General features: G+C 44.8%; 1 long non-coding RNA gene across 3 annotated transcripts in view; it reads right to left on the minus strand.

Annotated features, from left to right (window-relative positions):
* Positions 1 to 773: 773 nt before the first annotated feature.
* The window catches only part of LOC112546293 (uncharacterized), a 30,708-nt gene continuing 6,257 nt past the window's right edge, over positions 774 to 25,224 (minus strand). For 2 of the 3 annotated variants that reach the window (XR_012896425.1, XR_003089957.2), the window contains 3 exons: positions 21,782 to 21,853; positions 15,280 to 15,407; positions 774 to 864 (listed from right to left, as the gene is read on the minus strand). This is a non-coding gene — a long non-coding RNA (uncharacterized LOC112546293). Of the gene's footprint in view, positions 865 to 1,470; positions 1,697 to 15,279; positions 15,408 to 21,781; positions 21,854 to 25,224 lie in introns of all 3 variants that reach the window. The other variant, XR_003089956.2, reaches the window with a different exon arrangement.

A 25,224-nucleotide genomic window follows, 5' to 3' on the forward strand; every position in this document is an offset into this window, starting at 1 on the left:
TCTTATTTACAGTCGCCATTTTTTTAAATTGACCAGAAGGGGAAGGGATCATGTGAGCGCAGTGCCAGAGGTTTAATACACTGCCCAAGTAATACACTGCACTAATACACTGCCCAACAAGAATTCTCTTGCCTTTGTGGCTGTTTGTGGCGAAGTCTCTAATGATGAGCTCCACGTGCCTGAGCCCGTTTGTGGCGATGTCTCTAATGTTCGCAGTTCCACGTGCCTGAGCCCGCCAGGAAGCTGACAGTGCGCAGGGCCAATCACAGATACTGAGCTTGAGCAGCTGCGGAGTCCGTCCCTGATCTCAGCAGCTGCGGAGTCCGTCACTGCACTCTCAGCCCCAAGGTAGAGGGCTTGCAGGGTCAGAGGCGGGCGGAGAGCGCAGGGCACGCTGGCCTCATGGCGGCCCGGGGGCAGGGCGAACCCGTAGCCAAGCGGGGGAGCGGGGCTGCGGACGTGCCCTACATGGAGGACTTTAGGACCGCAGCGGCCGCCATGGACGGCGGCGGCGCGGCCGGAAGCGGCGCCAGTCAGAGGAGCGCCGGGGAGCCAGGAGAGGGGGAGGAAGCGGGGGCTGTCCCTGCACTCTCAGCCCCAAAGCGGAGTGCAGGGGCAGGGTTTGGGACCGTGGCGGCGGCGGCGGCGGCCTGAAGCGGCGCGCTGAGCGCGCCAGTTAAAAAAAGCACCGGGGAGCCGGGAGAAGCGGGGGGCCGTATTAAATCCGACCGCGGGCCGCATTTGGCCCGCGGGCCGGACTTTGTACATGCCTGCTCTAAAGCAATACAGCAAATAATAATAATTAATGAACAACTGATGAATATGTTTCCATTCCAGGCTCAGCATGCAAATGAAACTTAATGTCTGAAAAGAAAAAGATGATAGAAGACATATTATTGTCATGATGTGTTTTTGTTCCTTTAATAAAAAAAAGTCCAACAAAAGGAATCTATACAATCCTACATTGACTCTGGCCATGGGGGATTGTTCTCACTCTCTCTCTCTCTCTCCCTCCCTCCCTATCAGAGCATTAATGAATCCCTGAGAAGGTTTTGACGTGACTGATGTGTCATCATTTGTCTACACTGCAATTAAACCCATGTCAGCTGACCTGGGCTAGTGGGGCTCCAGGGCTATAAAACTGCAGGGTGGATATCTAGGCTCAGTGTGGAGCATGGAGCCCAGCGTTCCGACCTGAGCACCAGTCTGGATGTCTAATTTTTATAATCCCACAGCCTGAGCCCCACGAGTGCTGGTCAGCCATGGGTGTTTAATTGCAGTGTAGAAATACCTCTGACAAGGACTGCACACGATTCCTGCTATAACAGCTGGTGCAATTTGCATATCCAGATGAAGGACCATTTTGCTTTGTAAGGACAGCCCTGGTTGTGGAATGGCTAGGGAGCTTGCATACATTCATATGTTAGCAAATGAGTTAGAATGCAAGAAGACATAATTTCCTCCACTAACCTGATGTAAATTAGAGAAGAGGTGAAAGGCCTACAGGGAGCTGTTTTTCTCCAGGGACCAGCTTCCACCAACCAGCAGGGGTTGAAAGCTTCAACACAGAGGAGATAGCACAAAGAAACCAGACTGCAGAGAGATTGCACAGGACTCCGAATTTTTAAGGTACATCTACACAGCAAAAGCAGTGCACAGGTTAGTTTTCCTGAGTGAGCCTGAACCCTTGTGATGCCTGTAAAAATAGCAGTGAACATAATACAGCGTGGGCTAGCGAGCCGCGTGCTTTCCCAGAATCCATGCCAAGCTTGTGCTACTCACACATACAGCATGGACTTGGGTGCTATACTTAACTGTGCTGGATTCATACTAGCTTGCGGAGGGGCTGGCAAGCCCAGGCACAGCTCCTATTGGTTCTCCCTCAGGAGGGATGTTTGGGTGGGGAAGTGATGTGGATGAATCAGGGAAGGAATATGAATAGCCAATAGATATGAGCTACATGGATCCACCAGCCAAAAGCCTTACTACTACCAGAGCCCATGGCCCCTTTATCTTTCTAAGTCAGTCTATCCCTTTGCAGAGGTCAGTGCAGCCCTGGCTTATCATTGGTCCATGAACTGCTTGTACCATGTGAAAGCCTTGCTATTGGCTCCAGCACTGTTTTCTAGAGCCTTCTGTCCCTGCCCTTGAATCAAAGCATGCTGGGAAATGTAGTCAGGGGACTCTGGTAGCCATTACAGTTGGGCTATGTCTAGACTGCAAGCCTCTTTCAAAAGAGGCTTTTTCGAAAGATACTTTCGAAAAAGCCTCTTTCGAAAAACAGCATCTAGATTACAACCAGTACTTTCGAAAAAGCAAGCTGCTTTTTCGAAAGAGAGCACCCAGGCTGTCTGGACGCTTTCTTTTGAAAAAGCACAGTTTGCATTACATAGCGCCTTTTTTCAAAAGAGCACTTTAAAAAAAAGGCATTCTTCCTCGTAAAATGAGGTTTTCCGTGGTCAAAAAAACTGCCGCGTTCTTTTGATTTACTTTTGAAAGAACGCAGCAGCAGTCTAGACACAGGGGAAGTTTTTTTGAAAAAAGGCCACTTTTTTTCGAAAAAATCCTGTAGTCTAGACACACCCTTGTAGTCCTTTTGGAAGGGTCTCAGAGGCTAAATTTGGAGCTAGAACTGGCATCCGCATCTTATAAAATTTCCCAGCTGCGCAGCTGTGTTTGAAGATGGAGGCTTATCTGAAATCCAAAGGTAGCTTGTATCTCTAAAAATGAGAAGCAAGGGAATGCAGCCTCTTTTGGGCACGTCTCCCTCCATTCCAGCTTTTATGGCTTTTCGGTTTCATCCTAAACCCTTTTCCCTATCTCCCACTTTTAGCTACTGCAGCAGCAATTCCCTCTCAACTGGAAGTGGAAAGAAGAAAATACTCTAGTCCAAGGCAGTCACTCCTTTGGACGTTAATGAGAATTATATGGGCACGTGGAAGAAACAATACCCTGCTGAGGGTACGATCAAGTAATAACAGGAGCGTTAAACCTTTCCCATCTTAAAAAGCCACTTTGTCACTGAACTGAGACAATGACCCCTTGGAGAATTAGGGTATGTCTACACTAGCCACCCTACCTCGAACTAGGGTGGCTAATGTAGTCATTCAAACTTGCAAATGAAGCCCAGGATTAAAATATCCCGGGCTTTATTTGCATGTTCCCGGGCGCTGCCATTTTTAAATGCCCGGTAGTTTGGACTCCCCACCCACGGCTGCACGTGGCACAGGCTAGGTAATTCGAACTAAAGCCCCTAATTTGGACTATCATTACTCCTCTGCAATGTATGCACCCGGGAACATGCAAATAAAGCCTTGGATATTTTAATCCTGGGCTTCATTTGCAAGTTCAAATGACTACATTAGCCACCCTAGTTCGAACTAGAGTGGCTAATGTAGACATACCCTTAGAGAGGATTCAAAGAGGTTATATTCCTGCAATGCTTAATAGTGGCAATTTGAAATTTTTCCATGTAGAAACCGGGGTGGATATTATTGAAATGCAAGAGAGACCCAGTGCTGGGTTGATATGGCTGCTGTGGTGCTGTGATATTGTTGTTGTTCTGCTGAACGGTGCTGGAAGATACCAGGAAGTGTGTCTCAACTGATGGGCACTCACAACCCTTGCTGAAAGTGTTTAATGTGCTAGCCACTCTTCATTCTGGGAATACATTGATGCCTAGCCTGAACTTGGCCCTCAAGGTCTAGGGCCAGGAGGACATGATGAGGGCCTTGGGTTTCATGCCAATGCTGATATTCTGGATGCTGTTGTCACGTTTTCGGTTTCACAAAAGTTTTCCTCTTTTTGACAAAACTTTGTTTCCCAGATTTGACTCTAACAGCCATGAGATTATTATAAAAGCCTCATAACACTTAGTCCCAAGTGGCATTAGCTGGGAAAGTGACATATGATGCAGCATATGGCAAATGTGTATTTAGAAGCACAGAAAATAGACAAAACTCATTTGGGGTCAAGAACTAATCAGACAATGTATGCTTTAAGTGCAATGCTGATGCCACTGAAGAAGAACATTATATTAAAAACTGTATTTATAAACATGATTAAATCCAGCTGTGCACAAAAGGCTAGACAAACATGAAGGAGGCAGGGAAAGAGTCTGTTTTGTAGCAAATTGTCTCCTCTTTCGCATCATCAAGGCAAACTCAGTGGCTTTCGTATCAATACTTTATATAAAGGGCTGTTCATAGTTTGTGTAGTCAAGTTCATGGAGGAAAAGAAAGTGCTTGTTTTATTCTACCTAATTCAGAGCTTTCTATATTTGGAACAGACTCAGAAAATACCATTTTAGACCCCGAAGAAATTCCTTTATTGGAGAAGAATTAGGGCATTAGGTAGAAACATCACTTTTAAACAAAATCTTATAAGCATCTTGCAGAATTGATGGGGTCTCTTGTTCACCATACAGTGTTTCAGAAAACCAGGAAATCTTCAAAAACACAAGCTGAATAATATGGATAATATTGCCATAGCTTGGGATCATGGTATAAAAATGATGGAATCTCAAGAAAATGGTTTCATTTTTATAATATTTCTGCACCGTGTTAACATTTTCTCAACCCTATTGCTTCTACTTGGGTAACACATGCCACGCTGCACATGCATATGTAACTTTCTGTCTTTCCAGGATGCAGAATATAATGGACTTGATATTGATTTCATGTACTCCAGTGTAAATAAGTATTAACCCAAATAAATTCAGTGGAGTTACACTAATATTTCTGCAAAAACCCCTTACACAAAAAGAAACTACAGAAAATATGCTAATGATGTCGTGACTTATGCTAGTGAGTCCCTCCTTAGGATATTTTCTGCCGCAAAAACTCGTAGTGTAGACATAGCCATAATCTTCCACTTATTCTGGTAGCCATTGCTTCAATTCCAGAAATGGGTCCAAGACTCGAGTATGAGTGAGACTGACAACACATGAGAATTACCTTGGCAGCAAAACCCATATGGTGATTCTTTTTTGTCTTCTGATACATGTTGTTATCATTCCACCAGAGCAACATGCCAGATGGCTCAATGCATTTTTCAGAATTCCTTCTCTCCTCTCTGCACTATACGTTAATCTGTCTTCCAGCAGCTTTTTAAACACATTTTATATAGCCTCAAGCTCATCACAGTACATTTTAAAGCTTCATTCTCTTCCTTGTTTGATATCAGCCTGGATTTGATCAAATATTCATACAATCTGCCCTGTAATTGAGTTGTGATGAGGTACCCAGTTTTCATTAACTCGGATGAAATAATTAAGTTAGAGATGGCAGCATTTCTCCATTCTCCTCTGGGTTTTGTGGTCATTCATCACTTTTTCATGCAATAAGTGATTGCCAGAGAGCTCAGTATGGTGTGGACATGCTGAGTTGCTGAGTGCCTAGCCCAGTATAGTAAGTGTTTAACTGTAAGCACATCATTCATTTTACCGCAGGCTATGGGAATATGCACATGCTTCAAGATAAACAAGTGCTTGAGTGCTGTGCTGGATCAGAGAGTACGTGTATGATTCCAACTCCTGCCAAGATGCTGGTATCTGCAAATCCCAGCCCTAGATCATATCAGCTCCTAGATTTAGGACATCGACTGTGGTATTACTGGCTGGTAAAACTGTGAGACTATTTGAGACAACCATGAAAGTCATTGGGCAGGCAAACCTCTATCAAAAGACTTTTAGGAGACAGAGTTTATGAACTTCAGAAAGATCATAGTACAAAGGGAGTTTTCTTGAGTAAGGACCTGAGGTCCAGACTAAATGATTATTGAGCAGAGAAGTCACCATGAGCTCAAGAGATGGGTCTTGTCTATGTCAGGTCTTGTCTATACTAAAGCTGGAAGGTGGGCTTGAGGTATGCAACTCCAGCAACGTAAATAACATAGCTGGAGTCAATGTACATTAAGAAGAGTTTTGGTGCCCTCCTCACAGTGGGAGGTCGATGGGAAAAATGCTCCTGTCAAATTCCCTTACTCCTCATGACTGCAAGGAGTATCATGGTCGACAGGGGGCACCCTCAGTGTTTGATTTAGCATGTCTTTACTAGGTCCACTAAATCGAATGCAGAAAATCAACCGCTACAGCGTCAATCTCGAGTGCAGTAAAGACATGGCCTCAGAATGCGCAGCCAAGTTGCATTCAGAACAGGGTCTCCAAATTTCTGCACTTCTCAATTGGGAGATCTAGGCTTAGAAAAGTTGCTGGCAGCATTCCAACCCTACTGCGAAAGTTCAGGACTTTGGGGTTTATTCCTTTTTTTTCTAAACACACCAGCTGGTTGGCTAAGAGGTGGCATCAATTAATTAGCAGAAAACTGAGCAGAAGGTAGTCTGTGGAGAATCACTAGTACAATGGAGCTTTCTGTTGAAGGCAGCCAAGCTAATGAAGTCACAAGATGGGCTGCTGAAAAGCTCTGTATTGATGAATGAAGATGAGCCAAGCCAGTGAGAAAATTCTGGCATCACATCCAGACAATCATGGAGACCTTGAACATTCCTCTGTGTATGGCTATATAAGGTCATAGAAGGATGAGATTTTTATCATTGTCCATAAACATTAACTTTACCATACACACATAAACTTATGAAAAAAATATTCCCATGGATGATCAGTGAAATTTGCAGATAGGTAAACTAAAAAAATGCTGCTTGGGAGCTTAGTAGAGTTTGATTGAAAACAATTTACTTTGCATATTTTGACACGAGTTTGACAATGTGTTTTATCTGCTTTAAAACTAATTGTGTGAATCTCAGCTTCTACTATCATTAAATAATTATTGTCTGACTCTCCCATAATTTGTCATGATGGTAAAAAAAAATGTAACAGAAATAAATAAATAAATAAATCTTCCTCTGTGTTTTAGAAATGTACATTTGTCTGCTTTCTGTCTGTCCATGAGTCTGTTTGTTCAAAAACGTCTCTTAAACGGTAAGAGCTAGGACCATCAAATTTGCTTTGCTGCTTTCTCTTATCATAACTTAAAGTAAGGTAAAGGTTTGTGCCAGGACAATGGGATGTATCTCATAAAATGGAAAGGGAGGGGGTCTGGTAGGAGGGACAGTTATACTGTAAAATAACCACAGGGGGGTGGCAACAGGCCAGAGATGGGTACCAGGATAGCTATAACCCCACTGGGACAGCTTCTGCTATATATTACAGAGAGTGTGTCTGTTTGTGTGCCTGTCTGTTCTCCAGCCAGGGCCATGCACTGCTCCCCTGGCTGTGCTACAGACAAGCACTTCTCACCTTGCCCCACGCTGCTGCCATGACAAAGGGCTGGGGTTGTCCTATTTCCACAGGGTACTGAACCCCTCATCCTCAGCCCCACCCCAGAACAATAATTTAAATGACGAAAAACAAAACTTATTTGAATTAAGGATCCAAGCAACTCCAGGTAAATCTTTAAACAAACAATTATCCATCAAAATTATTTATGCTCCCCTCTACCCGAAATTATACAGGCAGTCTGGGTCATGGCTCAATCTATGTGTTCTCTGGTTTGCCAAGGTTTACTGTCTGCAGAATGGTGATTTAGTTTCTAACGTCTCTCCACTGCCCATTAAGAAGCATGGCCCTGTTCTGAGAATGTGAAATTCACTTCCAAGGAAAGCCTTATGCAAAGAGGGTACCCTGCATTAACAGCTTACGTAGTGCTTACGGCCTTGGATGAATGCTTTCCGCACTTTCCGTCTGAGACCAATCTCTCACCGTTCCTACAGGCTATGGAATTATATGCTTATTACTGGGGATGGGGGCCTTTGTGGGTTAATGCATTAGGATTCCCTACCTCAAACCCTGGCTTAAAGCCATGTCAGTGGAAGCAGTCTGCTGTCATGCTGTTCTCTCATTGTGTATATCACAAAACTACCAGATGATCTGATGTAGCTGATAGGCTGTGCTACCCGGCATTTGAAGAGTGCATGGGGGCAGGGTTCCAGTGTAAAACAAAGGTGCTTTGGAAAAGCTGGATGAGTGGGGACAGCAACATGCAGATTACACCCTAAACATTGCTCCAACCAATACTATCCAAGGAGAAATTTTGACCCATTTAAAAGATACACAAGAAATAGACTCATTCCTGGGGCTTCTAGTATGAGAGGCACAAAGGCTAGAGGATTATCAGCAGCTATTAAAATGCATTTAGCTTTACTCTCTACCCAAGAGATCAATCAAGTTAAAAGGGAAAAATCTCCAATTTTAACTGAATAGAAAGCTCAGTTAAAGAATCACGAAACCCCTAGAAACTGCTCATGGTATCTATGAGTTTAATAAATAGCCACAAGCTAATAAATGCTTTCACCAAATGCTCTTGTCTTGCAATTCACTGATGATTCAGACCTTGCCTGTGAAATAGGCTGCTGCCTTGATCAGCATTAACGGTACAGGATGTTAGAAGATATTCTAAGGACTCAGTCTTTTACTCAGGTTAGCTCCAGCTGAAGACATGGGTTCTGAATACCCACTGAGCATTCAATGGGACATGCAGATGCTCAGTATCTCGTTTTGGCTGTCATTGTAAATTACTTGGTTTCTGGCCCAGGTCTCTGAGAGAGCCCATGAAGTTCTTTATCACTTTACTCCCTGTGCGGTCAGACGCCTCAAGATCTCCTTTCTGACAATCCCGAGCAAATTCTCTCTCTAGGAATGCAGTGATCACCCTCTCCATACACTGTTTAATATTCCCCCCTTCCTGCTGCAAGATCCTCTTTTCACGTCTTCACATTTACCTCTAATTTGAAATTAAAAGGACATGATCAAGCAACATGCATGGCACCGACAGAATTGAACCTGGGACCACTGGAGAGTAGCAAATGTGCCTCTATTGCATGAGCTTAAAAGCCTCTGAGCTTAAGCATGAGCTTAAAAGTTCTCTGCTAAGACTGTAGAGAAGTTTCATTATTCTCTCTGTAAAAGGCTGCAATGCCACAAGTTGGAACAGTGCATCCTACCCAGCAAGTATGTGGGTTAGACATGCAGAACCCTATGCTCTACTTTTCTGTTACCATGGAACAAATTATCCAGGAAGGTTAGACTGGGGGATTCAGCATCTCTCTGCTAGGATAAGAAATCATCATTTCATTTTAAAACCCTGCACATCCACCTAGACTCAGCTACTATGGGTGGAAAGAAAAATCAAGGGAATTCAAAGGGCTGAATCATAAGCACAATAATAATATTGCCCAGGCAAGGAAACCACACAGTTAACAAGCTGAAAACTTTGAATAGACGAAGCACAAAAGCAAAAAAGCTATAAGCAGAAATATGGGAAATCTTGACCTTCATGAGTAAGTAATTCTCACGCCACAAATTCCCAGTGATCTCTCTCTTTTAAAAAAATAAAATAATAAAGGATTAGCTGAGATTGTGACCCTCATTGGTGGATATGGGCCTTGCCACTGTCATCCACGGGTGGGTCTCAAGATTAGAGTATTGCATTGCACGCTACATGAGTCTAGAACTTAAAATCACCCTGGTACTCTAACTGGTGCAGAATGCAATCGCTTGCTTCCTGAATAGGGCAGCTTGCTGGGCGCATATGAAACCACTGCTCTGGGACCTGCACTGGCTACTCATTGGTGGAGTTAAAGGTGTTTGTTATGGCCTAACTGAAGGATCATCTCTGTCCACATTGTTACAGCTACCGTCAGCTGTGTGCCTCAGATGGAGCCTTCTCATTAGGAAAAGAAAGAGGACACTGGCAGGCTGTTCTGTGATTGCCCCAAGACTCTGGCTCTTCAGTGAAATAGCCCAAATTTTGTGACCTTCTGGGGACGTTGGAAAAGATACCTGCTCAACAGGATTTGGGAGCAGGGACTCAGGCCAGACTTCCCAGAGCATGAAGTGGTAGAAAAAGGTTTCTGTAGGAGGTGACTGGCCAGCTGGATTCCTGCTTTAATGCTGCTGGGATTTTATTGTGTTAACTACGTTAGCGTGCCCTGAAGTTTGGGAAGGCATCTTTCTACATGATTCAAGTCTAAATAAATATAAAGAACTATTACTGTGCTTATGATAGATGCTGGGGAGACAGACCTAGAAACTGAGATTCTTCTTTTTATCCATTAACCGGTATGAGCAGAGCTCGCTTCCCCCAAATTAGCACATACAGGAAAAGAGACTCCATGTGTGTTTAGACCATAGCTGCGCTTCAGACTGTTGCTGGCATAGTAATGTTGGTTAGGGGCATGATGTTTAACCTTTTAAGACTAGCAAAAGCCCTAGAAGTAGATGCCGATAGACTGGCAAAGAAGTAGATGCCGATAGACTGGCAAAGAAAGGCTTTAGTTGGGAGAGCTGATTTTGTTTGGAGAATGGGTGTAAAGCTGGGTCTACACTACTATAGCTAAACTAGCAAATCTTTTCTAGCGTTAAGAAGGCCTTAGTGCTTGGCCTCCTTTCTTTGGCCTCTTTCCAATACAACTAACAATTGCCACTCACCTCACGCAAGCAGCCCCCTTTGGCTAAATGCCTGCACCTGTACTCCCTGCTGTAGCAGGCCTCTTGCAACCAAGCTCTTTGGCCAAGTCTGAGCCTCTTTCGCTCCAAGGAGGATCTGCCTCACTGGCCCAGCAGCTGCCTTTAACTGGCTTGCTGGGCTCTGATTGGTGGCTTCCTTTGCAACACTCTATTTTTCTTGCTGGGCACATTGTGGCAAGGCCACAAGCCTCCAGCAGGGGGCTTCAGGGCCTGGTCCAGCCCATCACAAGCACTGAGAACAGTAAATGGATTCACTATTCATATTCATGAGACGGTACCCAGCCTTGATGGCTAAGAACCAGAGGTAGATTTGAGCCAGTGACCTGGAGGTAAAAGGCTTAGCATCATGTTCATACTTCCTGAGTCAGCCAGGCCCCCACAACTGCCATCCACTTTGAAACACATGCCCTCATTTCAGCAGGATCCATGAGACATGGGGTTCAAAATGTTCTTCATACACATCACTCTATGTATTACAATGTTCCTAGACCAGTCATTTTAAAGACCACTATCGTTTCAGATAGCTAGACAGTTCAGATTGGCAGAAAAACTGTAAACACAAAAGCGAGATGATTTGATATTTGAGCATGACCTGATACACTTAGGAAGTTCTTCAGCCTCAGAGCCTGATACTCGTTAATGTCCCACATTTTACTCAGCTTGTAATCCTGTGGAGGAAAGCCTGGGACCATCCAATGATCAAAGAACATTTGAAATGACAGTCTGAGGACAAAAGGAGAACAGCACCTTTTGTGTCGGACTAGCGTGGAAAAAACAGGCAGAACTGGAGTGCACACAAGTGCAGTAAGTTATTAATAAAATCTTCTTAAAAACACAGGGAGCAAATCAAGATACACTTCACAAAGCCTCCGGTAATTTGTTTCAGGGGCATTCTTCATGCAATTAAGTATTTTTTCCCATTGCTATTTCACAATCATGGCTTATTAAATTTTGCTGCTTCACACTGAGTCAAGTAATAATTAATTAGTCGTGAGAGGGTTCTCTAATTAAAAGTATCCTCTCTGCTGCTATGACTGTTTTAATGATATTCATTAGGATTAGCACCAGCAACACAAATGGAAGAGGCTATTGTTCAATCAGCTTTCTGTCTTACATATATTTACAAACAGCAGTGACTACAGATGTAGGCCAGGTCTACACTAGGAGGCAATGTCAAACTAAGATATGCAACTCCAGCTACATGAATATCATGGCTGGACTCAGCGTACCTTAGATCGAGTTGTCACAGCAATTCCACTGTGATGGTGGGGGGTGAAACTCTCCTATTGATTCCCCGTACGCGTCTCGATCCGATGGAGTACCTGATTCGATAAGAGCACGATCAGCAATTAATTGAGTGGATCTTTACTAGACCCACTAAATCAACCCCTGAGGGGTTGACCCCTGCAGCGTCGATCTCCTGGTAACTGTAGACAAGGCCTAAGAGCCCTTCTCTGGGAAACCCCTACTTCCTTTGAAGAGAATGCAGTGCATACCTCCTTCCAGGGCTGGGTCCTGTGTTAGTGCTATCAATGTCCCTGAGTCATTCTGCCCAGGTAGCTTTTAAAGACTAGACTGTAAGCTTTTTGAGGCAGGGGCTATCTTGTTGTTATCCGTATGTATGGCACCTAGCACTATGGGGCCCTCCTCTCTGATGAGGCCTCTAGGGACTAGAGTTCCAGGAGACCTGCTTTTAATCTGGAAACATTCTATTGGGCCTGCTTCTGATGTCATGCTGGTGTAAATTGTCACTCTGTGGCTGTCAATGGCCTTACACTGGTGTAAAACCAATGTCTATGAGATTGGGATAAGACCCATTGCTATCATGAGCAGTGGTTGTATGGGTATGAGTATGGCTTATTCGTAGTTCATGATCATCCTGTTAGACCTCCTGTACATCTCAGGTACCAGAAACTTCTCTCTCCCATCCTCACCCCTCCTCTCCTGTCAGAGACCCTTAACCTCTGGCAGAGTCAGGGAAGCCCTCAAATCTTGCTTTAAAGACTTGAGGGAAGTTACAGAGAACTCAAACCAGCAAGTGACCTGTGCCCCACACTGTAGAGGAGGGGAGTCCTCTTTCCAGAGTCTTGTGCACATAAAGGCTGCAAAATCCAGCCAGAAGGGGCTACTTAGGAGAGACTGGGCAGAGACTAGCACAGGTTATACAAAAAGTGTGGGATTTTCAAAGCCTGTTCAGTTTAATATGAACTGAGTGTGAAATTCCCACAGATTGCTTTGAAAACTTTGGCCTAAAGTTCCAATACATATAAGCAGTGTTTGTGTAAGTGGAAATCTGATGATCCAGATTCAAAGTAAAGCAAAAGGTTGCTTTCCCAGGCAGCAAGGAAAGAAGTGTTCTTCCTACTGACGTGTGATTCACGTTGATGATTTGTCGGAAAAGCTGTGCAGTTGTTGCTGCATTCCAAATGGGCTTCCTGAACAAGAGATTGATTTGCACACAAAGAAATCTTGCCTTGTTTATGCAAGAAGTTTTTGGGGGTGCTATTTGTGTGTGTGCGTGTTTGGGTCTATCTTACCTCTCGTGAAACATATCATCTTGCAAAATGTGCTGAACAAAGATAACCTGGTGAAAAATATCCTCATGGTTTTTAGAGGCAAAGTAACCAATCTTGATATTGACACTGAAAAATAGCAAGTGGTTTTGAGACACTGAATGATGAGGCTATTTGCCATATACTGTCTCTGGAGACTTTATCTTAGGAAACAAGGGTTTTGATTTTTTAAATTTTATACTCACAAATCAAATAAAAAAGCAGCAAGAAAATGTAATCATACCTAATTATCTACCCTTCACACCAACTGGTGTTCTTTTCCTTCATGTTAGTTGTAATTATCAAAATGAGCAAACCAAACGGGATATGATTTTTTGAATCTTAGGTAAATTCACAGAAAAAAATGTGCAACAAACTAGGAGATGATAATCAGCTAAGTGATGTAAATGAATGGTACGTGAGTGGCTATTGTTGCAGTGTTGCATGCAGTGTTGCTTTTGGAAGCTCCTGTGTCTTATTCATAGGTATGGGATCCCTAGGGATGCAGAAACACTCATAACAGAGACACACAGTTAACATGTGTGCACACAGAGTCAGGGTAACTCACAATGCAAATGCCCAATATGATTTGGCATTTGTTGGCACAATTACCTGACTCGTGCACATGATTGCAGTAAGCAGGCATGCAAAACACATATGCTAATGTAATATAAGCTTCTGGAAATTTAGCTCTACAATGAAGATTTTCTATGGCACTTACTGCACGATGACCAAAAAGCACTGTACTGAAATTGAACTGAAATTAGCATGGGCAAAATGAATCCTAGAATCCTAGGGCTGGAAGAAACCTCAGGAGGTCATCGAGTCCAGCCCCAGCTAAATCAACCCAGCCAGGGCTTTGTCAAGCCAAGACTTAAAAACCTCTAGGGATGGAGATTCTACCACTTCCCTAGGGAACCCATCCCAGTGCTTCCCCACCCTCCTAGGGAAATAGATTTTCCTAATATCCAACCTAGACCTCCCCTTGAATACAGTGGAAGTTTAGCCTGAGTACAGAGATCAGCAGTACTCCTTCCTAGATAGTCGCTTCCCAGTCTGTGTGAAACTGATTTTTCCTTTCTAAGTGGAGTACTTTGTATTTGTCTTTATTAATCTTCATCCTATTTACCTCAGATCATTTCTCTTGTTTGTCCAGATCATTTTGAATTTTCATAATGAATCCTACTTTCCATATGATTACTAATGTTCGGAGAGGAATGATTTAAGTTAATTACGCCTGTCTCATGCTAGTTTATTGAAAGGTAGGCAAAACCTTCCAGCACCCAGTTTGATTTTGGGAGGCATTAACATTTGGAGGTTGACCAAAAACGGATCTGAGCCACTAATGTAATTAAGCATGCACTTAACTTGAAGTATGTGGTTAGTTTCATTATAATATCAACAAAATTTAACTTTGGAAATCCCCTTGAACTGTGGAAAAGGCCAGATTCAGCCATGGGCCTGCTCAAGTGCTTAAAATTAAACAAACACTTGAATGTTTTGCTGGATCAGGTTCAAGTTCAAGTCTGAATCTAAACTTATCAAAGTTCAATTGGGTTTGGATTGGATGTTTGGATTTGAATGTATATTAGAGAGAGGGATCTGAGCTATTAGAGTTCAGATCTCAATCCAGATATGCACTTCCATGTGCCCAAACCTCTCACTTCTGGGCCTAGAGGTTTTTATATGCCAATTAGGTGGGGTAGCCAAATGAATCCGATGTTCCATTGCCACTTTAGCTCTAATCTCTTTTTATTTTGATTGGAAATGCTAACATGGGGCTCCCTTAACCCCACTGAAAATGTCCTACACCGTAATGTTTGTTCAATGAAATGGCAGCTGGTGGATTATTTAAGTTTTGTGCCTTGGAAATTAGAGAGGGGCATTGCTTTAGGCATCCGCTAACTTTGCGAAGCAGTGGAAGTTAAAGAAAGCCACACTTGTGTTAATATTGCTATTCCACTGCAAAGAAGAAAATTTAGCATGATCTCTCTCCAGTGCCTTATTAACTGCCTGCTTTCAGTTATAACATTTATCTGCTGCAGATTGGAAGTGATATATTTTCACTCCTTGCAAACAGCTGTTCTGGAGTTTTAATTACATGCACCATTATAAAAAGAATCCCAAATCAAAACACTTGGGGGGGGGGGGAGATTATTTTTCTCCCCCTTTAAAAACCACAATTTGTGTTTAGATTTATCTCTATAAACAGGATATTAGAGAAGCAAATGTGATAACACTTACTTTAATGAGTGCTTCATGTCTAATCCATTTTAGCATTTGGATGCTCTCAGCTGGCTTCTGCAGTAATTACATTTCCATTATCTTTAATTCATAACTTGATCTTTCATTACAAGCAATTTCTTCCTTTCCTTTTTTTAAAAAAATATTTTTTTATTTATTGCTTGTATTTATGCCTTTGATGCACTTTACTCTGGGAAGTTCTAATACTGGGTCTAGTATCAACAGCATTCTGGCTGGGTTTTTTGAGAGTGAAAGAAAAATGCAGACAATTTGCACTGTGAAACCTCCAAGGGATGATGCTATTACCTTGAAGGACTCCTGCACAGTTTTTCCCTCTCGGAGTGAATTTTTCATTCAATGTACATTCATTCACTGATGCAGAAAAAAAAATCACACTGAAGTTTCCTTGCATAATGGCTTTGGAGAACAGTTCTTTAGGAAATGAGGAACGTTTTTATCATGCTATCGGCTCAGATATGCAGACCCAATTACTAAGCAACGGTCAATAAAAAAAATCCAGGCTTTCTCCCGAGCAGCTAGAGAAGTGGTATCTTCATGTGCAACTCTCAAAGTGCTAGGGAAAAAGCTGATGGGTGAGGAAGTAATTTTTTTTTTTTGGAACATTCCACTGTGATACAGGACGAGACGTTTTCCTTCTCTTTATATCGCGATATATGTCTGGTAAGTCTTAAGTCAAGATCTGAAAATAAAACAGAGTTTTTCAAAGAGAATGTAAGGACTTTAGGAAATGGCACTTGCTATGGTAATCTTGATTAAATAATATACAAACATGAGATCGGGTCACACTGTTCAGAGCAGAATTTCAAGCTGGTTTCCAAAGTCGGTGCAATATCCCCCAAATTCCTTGCATTCCCTCTGAGAAACTCTGATTATTCTCACATCTGAGTGAAAGACTTTGGATGGGAGCTCACAGTTTCAAAAACAATCTTGCGTATGCGAGAGTGTGTGTGTGTACACGTGTGCAAGGCAGGACAAAGCCAGGGAACAAAGAGGAGGCCATGGAACCACAAAGTGACAAATGAATTGAACTTCATACTGGTTAACACAGATCAAGATAACTGCCAGCAATGAGTTCCACATTCAACTTGAAGTGTGTAATTTCTATTTCACCAGCACTACAACTGCTCTGTCAACCTTACATTCAATTATATTCAGCAATTCAGGTCAATGCCAAACCGGTTTGCCCTGCTAGCTTGCTGCCAATATATAGAGCTTTTTCATTGGATAAGAAACAAATATGTCAAAATCATGTGCCTAACTGCTAGCACGCAGCGCAAAACCATGTTGTCATGGCGATTGCTTCCGATGGAGAGTGAATAACAGGAAGTTATTCAAGCAACCTACCTGAGATATTTTTCTCTTTTAGGGGCTGAGGAAAGGTAAAAGCTCGCTGATATAACCGTTGTTTCCTATGTTACCCAAGGTGACAGACAGCTGCTTGAACAAAGTGAGTGGCAAAGGATGTGGAGAGATCTCCCATCCATCTCCAGCAATTAAGAGCATGACCTTTATGTTGGGATCCAGGAACTCTGAAATATCTAAGCAGCTCATACCTATTTTTAATCCACTGATGGGATTTTTATAAGAAGTCTGTGAAGGCTAGTGCATTTCTCGAGGATTTGTTGTAAACCCAAAGAGCCTTAAAGATGAATGGAGACAATTTTTTTACAAGATGCAGGCAAAGTTCCAGACCAGAAACAGTGTCTGTTTACACTGGCTTCACCAAAAGACCAGGGTCCACTCACAAGGCCCTTTTGCTCATCGAGAGAGGCACAAAGGGGACTTAAATCTGCTTTAAGGTAGTGCTGTGGATTCTTCTGCCACAGGCATAGTTAGAGCTGGTCATGGCTCGCCTCTCCTGGTCTAGATAGTTCCTTCCCAACATACAGGGGGCGGGAACTTGTCAGGAGGTAGACCATAGCATGATGTGCCTCAGATACCTTGATTGAGACAGCAGTTCCTTGGGATTCTGTTCTTACTTGTTTTGGGGTTAATTCAGTCTTCCAGAGACTCTAGGATCAGGGGGCAAGGAAGGTATTGTGAAGACGCTCACACCTTCCCACTATGGTGCACTGAACTTTGTTTTGGTCCCCCTGCGTATCTAGTTCCCAACTCCTTTTTCAAGCTATATAAGAGTTCTGATCTTCAGATACACCGAGCTCTCATTGGCCATGTCTACACTAGGAAACTATTTCAAAATTACTAAATTCAGCTTAAGAACTCCTGCTTTAACAAATTCGAACTAGAGTGTCCTCACTACAGGGAAGCATCAAAATTAATCCAAGGCAAGCTCTGTTACTGTGAACATGCTACCTCAGATTTATAGCCCCAGAAAACAGTCTAGGGAGTGCAGGAGGCCTTCCAGCCCTGGTCTGCACTAGGGAGTTATTTTGAAATAGTAAGCGGAGCGTCCACACTACCCAGCCCATTATTTCAAAATAACAGGCTAGTTATTTCAAAATCTCTACTCCTGCTTTCCTCGGGGAATAACGCATATTTCAAAATAGTTATTTCAAAATAGCATTAGTGTGGATGCTCCACTGCTGCTATTTCAAAATAAGTATTCTCCAGAGTCATTCAAAGTAGTTACTTACCAGTGCTTCCTGGGGCTCTAAGTCGAGGTAGCACATCTAGAAGAACAGAGCCTGCCTTGGACTAAATAGCATGTCCCCATAGTGGGGACATGCTATTTCGATTGTGTTATTTTTGGGAGTTATTATTTTGAATTTAGTTATTCTGAAAGAATTTCCTAGTGTAGACATGCCCCTGGAGGCCAATAAATTCAAATTAGCAGCACTGGAGTGTCCACGCTACCGTTATTTCAAGACTACTATTTCAGAATGAGTGTTACTCCTTGTGAAAAGTAGGAGTACAGAGTTCAAATTCCATGGCCCATTATTTTGAAATAACAGGCTTGGTAGTTTGGATGTATTGCTTATGAATTCGTACTTTGGGGGGGGGGGGTATTTTGGAGTAAGTTCCTCATGTCGACCAGGGACTATAGAGCCATTAAGAAAAACAGATGGTAGACCAAAGGCAGCCACATGCAATGCTAGGACTCATTTGCAACAGAATGTGTTTCAAATTCACTAACTGGGAGGCTGTTTTCCTCCTGCAATTTAAACTAAAACCAGATATAATGCTGGGGAAGGCAAGAGTTAAAAGAGAAGCAAGGGAAAAGAAAGAACAAATAAATGGGAAAACAAGAAGAGCAGCCTAGGAAACTATGATTCATTGAACAATTGATGTGAGATTCAAATCATAATGTTCCAAGCCCTGGTACCTTTTCCTTGGCTTCCGACAATGCACCACAGTCAATGAATGCAAAAATAACTCTACAAATGGGATTGTTTGCAAGTCTAAGTGGGAGTGCTTTGGGAAATGGCTCTGCTTCAAGGAAGAGGGAAGAAAATATGGTGATAATTATTAAATCCCTAGTGCCTGATAGTATCCATTCCGCTTTGCCGTGTTTATTTTTGGACAAATTATGGCTCGTTCTTGAAAATAAAATAGCAGATAAGGCTTTAAAGCAGCTGGTCACTAGACAGAGGAATTGTTAAAGGGTACATCTGTTCGATGTGTGTTGTGTGTCCCAGTCTGTGCCAGCTTCAAACAGGATCTGTTACAATGGCAGGAAACTAGCCTGCTAGCTCAATTTGAGACAGGCTTGCTCTTTAGCTCTGCCGGTCCCCAGTTCAAGCCCTAGGGATTATGGTTGTGCTGGACGCAGCTGCATTGAGCACAATGGTACATGTGTGTTTTCAGTGGCACGTGGAATACAGACGTTGCTTGCCTTCATTGCCTGGGTATCACAGCATAGATGGTGAGACGTGGCTGAGTAGAGCAGAATGTTCTCTGTGCCTGAATTGTCAGGGGGTAGCCTACATGGGCTCTCTCCGTACACATGTCTACACTGCAGGCTTTTTGCGCAAGAACAGCCGTTCTCCCACAAAAACTTGCAGAGCGTCTACACTGCATGCCAGTTCTTGCGCACATAAATTTACAGTAAAGCGTTGTAAAACAGGGCTTCTTCCAGAAGAGTTATTCCTCGCCCAACAAGGAATAAGCCCTCTTGCACAAGAGCTCTTCCACAAGAAGGCAGTATAGACAGGCAACATGAATTTCTTGTGCAAGAAACCCCTATGGCTAAAATGGCCATCAGAGATGTCTTGCACAAAAGAGCGTCCATACTGCCATGGACGCTCGTGCACAAAAGCACATCTCTTCCACAAAAGCACATGGCAATGTGGACGCACTCTTGTGGAAGACCATTTACACAAAAACTCTTGTGCAAAATGGTTCTTGTGCAAGAAGCCTGCAGCGTAGACATAGCAAGGCAGATCTTCACATAGGATTGTTCTGCTTTCTCCTTGATGTTGGAGACTTTCCCCGCCATCTCTTCCCTGGGTTAGCCATTCAGTGCAGGGTTGCTATACATGTAATGCCTGCAGGGGCAGCCCGAGGTGGGCTGCTGGCAGTTGGTGCCCCAGGTGGAAGGCACGATCGGCACCCCCTCCTCCACAGACCTCAATGACATGAAGTCATCATTGGGCGCCCTGTTTAACGCGGCGCCCTAGGCGACAGCCTAATCGGCCTATACGCACGGGCTGCCCCTGAATGCCTGAATTCTACACTCCCCCATCAGCATTAACATGATTATGGAGCAGTTTGCACTTCTGGCCCCTTTCTGGTCTCTCTGGGGATGAGTGACCGTGTTGACAATCCTGGGCTGGCCCGGCTCGTGCTAGCACTCTCAAAATGATTGGTGAAGTTATGGCTCAGGATCTGAAGCCTAAGGTGGTGGGAGAAGGCTCCAAAGAGGGTGGGTGATCTGTGGGACACCTAATTCAATGCAGAACACAATTTGCGCACCTGGAGAAAAAGGTCAGTTTCGGAGCTTTTGGTGCATGTTTTGCACTTCTCACATTTATTTCAATTTTTTTTTATTGGACATTGGAGTTAACTTAAGAGTGGACATGGTTCTCATATAGCAACTTTGTGCCTTAGAGAATTTGGCTACATCTACACTGGCGGCTTCTTGCGCAAGAACTCTTTTGCGGAAGTGTTCTTGTGCAAAAACTCTTCCACAAGAGAGTGTCTACACTGGCATGTGCTTTTACACAAGAGATGTGCTTTTGCCCAAGAGCATCCATGGCAGTGTAGACGCTCTCTTGCGCAAGAAATCTCTTATGGCCATTTTAACCATAGGGGCTTCTTGCGCAAGAAATTCATGTTGCCTGTCTACACTGCCCTCTTCTGGAAGAGCTCTTGTGCAAGAGGGCTTATTCCTCATGGGGAGAAGAATAACTCTTCTGGAAGAAGCCCTGTTTTACAACGCTGTACTGTAAATTTACTTCTGGAAGAATGCTCGTGCAGCGTAGACAGCCAGCAAGTTTTTGCGGAAGAACAGCTGTTCTTGCACAAGAAGCTGCCAGTGTAGATGTAGCCTTACAGACTAAACAGCTTTAGATAACATAAGAACAGCCACACAGGGTCAGACCAGAGGTCCATCTAGCCTAGTATCCTATCTTCCATCAGTGACTAATGCCATATGTGCCAAAGGAAATGAACAGAATAGAGAGTCAACAAGTGATCCATCCCCTGTCGCCCATTCCCAGCTTCTGACACACAGAGGTTATGGACACCATTCCTATCCATCCTGGCTAATAGCCACTGATTGACCTATCCTCCATGAATTTTTCTACCTCTTTTTGAATCCTGTTAAAATCTTGGCCTTCACAACATCCTCTGGCAAGGAGTTCCATGCTGTGTCTAGACTACATGGCTCCATCGATGGAGCCATGGAGATTAGACAGATAGGCAAAGGCAAATGAAGCCGCGATTTAAATGATCGCGGCTTCATTTAAATTTACTCGGTTGCCGTGCTGAGCTGACAAACAGCTGATCAGCTGTTTGTCGGCTCAGCGAGCTAGTCTGGACACTCCCCTGCCGACATCAAAGCCCTTTGTCGGCAGCCCCGTTATTCCTCGTGGGATGAGGTTTACCGGGGCTACCGACAAAGGGCTTTGATGTCGGCAGGGGAGCGTCCAGACTAGCGCGCTGAGCCGACAAACAGCTGATCAGCTGTTTGTTGGCTCAGCGCGGCAGCCATGTAAATTTAAGTAAAGCCGCGATCATTTAAATCGCGGCTTCATTTGCCTTTGCCAAAAAAACAAATCTACATGGTTCCATCGACAGAGCCATGTAGTTTAGATGTACCCCCACAGTTTGACTGTACATTGTATGAAGAAGTACTGGATTTGTTCACTTCACCCATCACCAAGACAAACTCACCTCTGGGACTAGATGTGGGTGTCATTATAAAGGTGGGCATAGCACTTTGAAGACAGGAAGTGAACTTCTTATGCAGTTAAGAAGCGGGGTTTGTACCCCTAGCAAAGTGAGGTTTGGACCCCCAGCTAGAATTTGGATGTGTATTGATCCTCTTATTGAAAACCACTACTAGTCTTGCAATACATACCATAAGTTCTTTAATGAATGACTATGAACAGTCCAGACATTGGCTTTCAGTCTCTCCTAAAAGATCATTGTACTGAAAAACAAAAACACAAGATGCTTAAACAATTTGAGCAAAGATTTTTGCAATAACCTCCCTTTGTCTCTCAAGCAGTAGAAGACTGGTAGGAGATATGGCCAGAATTTGCATGCTGGAATCTGGAGCATGAATAATTCGATGTGCTAGACCTGCTAGGATCTGATGTTTCCTTTATAATGTTCATACAATAACAGCAGCTGGTGAGGGCTGAAAGAGCTTTCTGGCAGGTCTGTTTTAAAATTAAGCCAGGTATTGGGTATCTGGGATAGGTTCACTGGGCAAACCATGATGTTAGCAGTTATTGATGGCATAATGGCGCCAGGTGTGTAAAATTTGGTAAACCTTATGCCAAATGAAGAGCTATTCCTCTGTTCCCAGTAACTAGAATCACAACGAACAGGCACGGATGGAAGAGAAGAAGCTGATTAAAGCCCTGTCCAATAACAACATTCCCCAGCCCTAGAATCTCAGGGGTCAGTGTTAATGAGCAGGATCCACGAGGAAATGGGCGCGTTTGATGTCGTTCGTGCTTCCTGCCACTGAAACAGAGCCAGATTGTGAAGCAAAGGAAAACAAGCATGGTAGCCGATGGGAAAGCAGTGCCGCTTCAAAGCCATCACGCAACAGAGAGATGGTGGCACTGCAGGGGAGTTTCCCACCGACAAACTGGCCAAGAGATTAGAAACTGTTTGTAACGCCACACTGAGGGAGGGGTAGTCAGCTGCCGCGGAGGAGAAATGCTATAAGGCAGGTGTGCTCGCTGGGGGTAGGCAGCAGCCTGCAGTGCGACAAGCAGGGGGAATGTGGAGAGGTTTGGGATCTGCATCCACTCTTGTGGGCTGCATAGCTCAGGGTGACAGGCTGTGCTCCTTGAAGTCAATGGCACGCATGCCTGTTGACTTTAATGGGGCAGGATCGCGTCCTGGCCTCCTATCCTGGCCTCTTTTCCCCCGTGTCTCGGCATTGCCTTCCCAGACTGCATGCTGCTCCCTGTGGCCAAGAGAAGCCATTAGTCCTCTTCTTGTCTCCACCCCAATCCCAGCCTTCCAAAAACAAGCTGATGTGGTGCAGGCCCCTTTCTGGGTCATTCACAAGAAGCAGCTGTTCTCTTTGTAGGGGATGGGTTTGCAGAGCACAGACCCCTAGGGTACGTCTAGACTACATGCCTCCGTCGACGGAGGCATGTAGATTAGCCAGATCGGCAGAGGGAAATGAAGCCGCGATTAAAATAATCGCGGCTTCATTTAAATTTAAATGGCTGCCCCGCTCTGCCGATCAGCTGTTTGTCGGCAGATCGGGGCAGTCTGGACGCGACGCGCCGACAAAGAAGCCTTACTTGATCGGCACAGGTAAACCTGGTTTCACGAGGCATACCTGTGCCGATCAAGAAAGGCTTCTTTGTCGGCGCGTCGCGTCCAGACTGCCCCGATCTGCCGACAAACAGCTGATCGGCAGAGCGGGGCAGCCATTTAAATTTAAATGAAGCCGTGATTATTTTAATCGCAGCTTCATTTCCCTCTGCCGATCTGGCTAATCTACATGCCTCCGTCAACGGTGGCATGTAGTTTAGACGTACCCCTATAGATCATCCACAGAGAGATCTGATGGCACAAGCTTTTCTCATTCCCACCAGGGATTTCCCTCCCCCCTCCCCAAGGGGTGTATACCCCCCTGAATTTTCCCAACACCCCCCCCAGTTTTGTGAACTATGGTGCCGTACAGCCCACCTTCACCCTCACAGCCTCCCCCCTCATCAGCCCTGACACCCCCCCTCATTTCAATTCTTGGGGAGGCTACTGATTCCCACGCATGGAAAGACAGATCTGTCTCCTTTTGCCTGTTCGCGCAATGGGATCCTGGAGATGAGGCCTCCTCTCTTCCAGGGTTTCTGGGCACGGGCTTCTCAAGTGCAGAAGCTTCCTCCCTGGCTAGTACTGCCCACGACGTCGTGACACGGCAGTGGAGTTAGTCACCCCAGCATCACAATGCAGTGATGCACCATGGTGAAGCATGGCCTCATTCCTGGTGAGCCAACGGTGAAATATAGTCCCTTTTCCCCAGCCAAACGGAATTCCCGATGGCTGAGAGTTGTACCATGGACTTGGACACCACTGCTTTGGGCTCCAGCTGCTGCCGTTCCCATTACCCATGCCTGCAAAGATGGAGAAACATTGAATTCTGTAATTCAGTGACTGCAGGTGGTCACCTTCACAGCCTGTCTGATCTAAGTGTAAGCAGGGGCTGAACTGCTGCTTGCTGTCAGCCAGCTGAAAGGAGGGGTGGGTGTGCCCACTACAGTTGTTTAGCTCTACAAGGTAATTAACTGTTAACTGTTGACATGTAAATACTGCTCAGGAGAGAATCCATGGTGTGGCTATGTAAATCCCATTCAGCCAGGGCTGATGGAGGGTCAGTGTTGGAATGGAATGTGGAGAATTGTATATAATTTGGGACTGTTGTGGGGGTCACTAATCATACTACCCCTAAATGTGGGAACTGTAAAACATGCCACCAGTGCTTGCAGGAGAGACACCACCATCATGGTAAGAGGTCTCGGAAGAACAAGCCTCCCCCCTTCCAGAGTTGAGTGAACAGAGCTGGGGGAAAGGGTTAAAGGACTTGAGTCAGCCTGCTTCACACCTGCCAGGTGTGAGCTATAAGACTGGCCCAGCCTGCACCTTTCCCCCTTTGTTTTAAGGACAGACCTAAAGCAGACTCCCTGAGGAGTCTTTTTGTTTGCTAGTCCAGTGAAAGCTGGATTCATTTGAGAGCTGAAATCACTGGTTTGGCTGAGAGTTGAAATCACTAAGCTGAAATCACTGGTTTGGCTGAGAGCCAGACCTACTGCAGCCAGTAGAGTGGCAGCAGGCGAGGAGCGGCGACTAGCGGCGAGGCGTGGCACGGCGGCAGGCGAAGAGCAGCCATCAGCGGCGTGGCGTGGAGCGGCGGCAGGCGAGGGGCGGCCATTAGCGGCGTGGCGTGGCGTGGAGCGGCGGCAGGCGGGGAGCGGCGACCAGCGGCGTGGTGTGGAGTGGCGGCAGGCGGGGAGCGGCCATTAGCGGCGTGGCGTGGAGCGGCGGCAGGCGAGGAGCGGCCATTAGCGGCGTGGCGTGGAGCGGCGGCAGGCGAGGAGCGGCCATTAGCGGCGTGGCATGGAGCGGCGGCAGGCGAGGAGCGGTGACCAGTGGCGTGGCGTGGAGTGGCAGCAGGCGAGAAGCGGCGACAGGTGCCCAGCGGAGCGTCCAGAGGTGTGGGACGAGACAGCTGGTGAAGCGTAGCGGAGTTTCGTATAAGGTGCCCCCTATCTATCTCCCCACCCCCATTTCTACCCAAGTTGGGAGGTAAAACCCTGCGGGTGAACTTTGGGA

The sequence above is a fragment of the Pelodiscus sinensis genome, chromosome 18 (assembly GCF_049634645.1).
Source record: "Pelodiscus sinensis isolate JC-2024 chromosome 18, ASM4963464v1, whole genome shotgun sequence".
In the NCBI taxonomy this organism is placed as follows: Eukaryota; Metazoa; Chordata; order Testudines; family Trionychidae; genus Pelodiscus; species Pelodiscus sinensis.